The sequence below is a fragment of the Schistocerca gregaria genome, chromosome 2 (assembly GCF_023897955.1).
Source record: "Schistocerca gregaria isolate iqSchGreg1 chromosome 2, iqSchGreg1.2, whole genome shotgun sequence".
NCBI lineage: Eukaryota > Metazoa > Arthropoda > Insecta > Orthoptera > Acrididae > Schistocerca > Schistocerca gregaria.
This window is the reverse complement of record NC_064921.1, coordinates 87,577,804-87,580,369: the sequence shown is the minus strand read 5'-3', so window position 1 is coordinate 87,580,369 and position 2,566 is coordinate 87,577,804. Positions and strand designations below refer to the sequence as shown.

Genomic DNA, 2,566 nt, shown 5'->3' with positions numbered 1-2,566 from the left:
AATTTGGCTTAAGAAATCATCACCGTCGTTGTGGTACCGCTCAAGGAAAGTCAATGCACTGTCTAAACGTTTGGTTTTGTGCACATCCGTCAACATTTTCGGTACCCAACGTGCGCACAATTTTGGGTAATTCAAGTGCTCGGTCACAATGCCATACAGAACTCTACGAGAAACATTAGGAAAGTCATCCCGCAAGGAGGAAGTCGTAAAGCGTCTGTTTTCTCTCACCTTATTGTCCACTTCCTGCACCAAACTTTCATTAAAGACCGAAGGACGCCCACTCCGTTGTTCATCATGCACATTTGTGCGGCCATCTTTAAATGCTCTCACCCACTTTCTTACCATTCCATCACTCATAATGTTTTCTCTGTAAACTGCACAGATCTCACGATGAATATCGATCGCTTTTAGGTCTTTAGCACTAAGAAATCTTATAACAGCCCGTACCTCACAGTCGGAGGGACTCACGATTATCTGAGGCATCTTAAACACTCAGTACACAACGTAAACAAGGAAGAATCAGACTGTAATGGCGTCAGTGCGTAGATTAAGGTACAGGCTTTCATGTAAAAATAAAATTATTGAGATATCTTAGCACGTCTTTTTTTAATTTCAAAATGGTACTTACATAAAAAACACGCCTCGTATTATACCAAAGATTAAATTATTACTGCTTAGCTTGTATGGTGATTTATGGGAAACTCGCGATATCTGATGTGCTAAATAACAATTCTGATTTTTATAACATTCAGGTTCAAGTGTTTTACCATGTCATAATAAAGATCCACGGTTGCATCTTGCAAACCTGAAGAAGGCCCTTCCGCTTTATAATACCTATAGGTAAATAAACAAAACGAAATTACATGTAGGTGACGGAAATTCATTCATAAAATTCTCTGTTACTCTGTGGATTCTTCATACAGGGTGACAATTATTGAACTATATGAAAGAAAACCGTAAATTAGTTACAAACTACAGCATGCATACAGTTTATTTAACATGTAAACGCCACTGCAGATATTCGGATTTAGGCTAAGACATGGTCGATATGTCTGCCATCATTGGCTATGATGTGGCGCAGACAAGTAGCGAAATTCTGCATGGTCCGTTGACGTGTTGGAACATCGGTGCTGTCAATGACCTCCTGAATGGCTGTTTTCAGCTCAGCAATGGTCTTGCGGTTATTGCTGTACACCTTGCCTTTAATATAGCCCCACAAAAACGAGCCGCAGGTATTCACATCCGGAGAATACAGCGACCATTCGAGGGCCACGCGAGTGGCCTCTGGGTACCCCAGAGCCAGAATGAGGTCCCCAAAGTGCTCTTCCAGGACAAAAAACACTCTCCTGCTTCTATGGGGCCGAGCTCCGTATTGCATGAACCACATCTTGTCGAAATCAGGGTCACTTTGGATAATGAGAATGAAATCATCTTCAAAATCATTCACGCACCGTTCGGTAGTCATCATTCCGTCAAGGTATTTCGGACCGATTATTCCATGACTGGACACTGCACACAACACAGTGACCCATTGAGGGTGAAGAGACTTCTCGATCGCGAAATGCGGATTCTCAGTTCCCCAAATGCGGTAATTTTGCTTATTGAGTAACTCATTCAAAAGAAAGTAGGCTTCGTCGTAAAAGCAAACTATACAGCGAATACTAATTCCCGTTATGCCTCGGGACCAACCGTGCAGTTTGAACGTCCTAATGCAAACCGTAAGAAGTTACGAAGATTTTATTTCATATAGTTCAATAATTGTCACAATGTAACATGTTTCCTTTGGGCAGTACGTAAAGTTACAGCCTCAGTGAAAACATGTTTTTATTAAAAAGTTACCGATCCGTTAAAAAAAAGTCTTCGGAGGCCTTCGTAATCTCTCAGGAAATAGATATATTCTTCAAACCTTACTAGAAAATATTTTGTCCGTTTGCCGTGACCAGGATTCGAACCTGGGTTCTTGCGGCCACAACGCAATGTCCTAACCACTAGACTATCACGGCTGACGGACAGAGGGGGCCAGAGCAGTAGACTTACTTTCCCTTCGCGGTGGCCGCTGGCTACGTCATCGGATTCCGCAGCTCGGCGTCACGTCGGCTGCCTTGCGACATCCGCGTGCAAGTCAGAACTCCTTTACGGTTACTTGCACCTCAGTATAGACTATCTCCCTCAACGCAAAGCTTGTGACCTTGAGTCTTACTCGTAAATGAACCCCACAAGTAAGCTATTACAGACACGTTTCCGTGTTTGCTTTTAATCAGTATAAGAAATATTTCGGCATCCTACAAAATATACCTACTTCTTCGTGTTACAGGAAACTGTTTACTCAATAGGCGTAATGAAATACCACAACACACAGTGTGTCACCGAGATGGAAACGAAGAAAACACAATGATGACTTTCATTTGCTCGCAACAAGCCCCTCGTGAGGTGCACTAATTGCTAATTTTCCACTGGAAATCTCTCCCCCAGAGATATTTTATTTCGAAGTCTTTGCTAGTAAGAAGAATGGAAAAGAAAACTGAGGCTGCGTTAGATGACGATCAGTTTGGTTTTAGGAAAGATA

The 2,566-nt window shown here is 42.2% G+C and overlaps 1 non-coding gene across 1 annotated transcript; it reads right to left on the bottom strand.

Moving 5' to 3' along the window:
• Positions 1-1,931: 1,931 nt before the first annotated feature.
• Positions 1,932-2,003, bottom strand: Trnah-gug (transfer RNA histidin (anticodon GUG)). Its single transcript has one exon. It is a non-coding gene; the product is annotated as a tRNA-His (tRNA).
• Between the last annotated feature and the right edge of the window lie 563 nt (positions 2,004-2,566).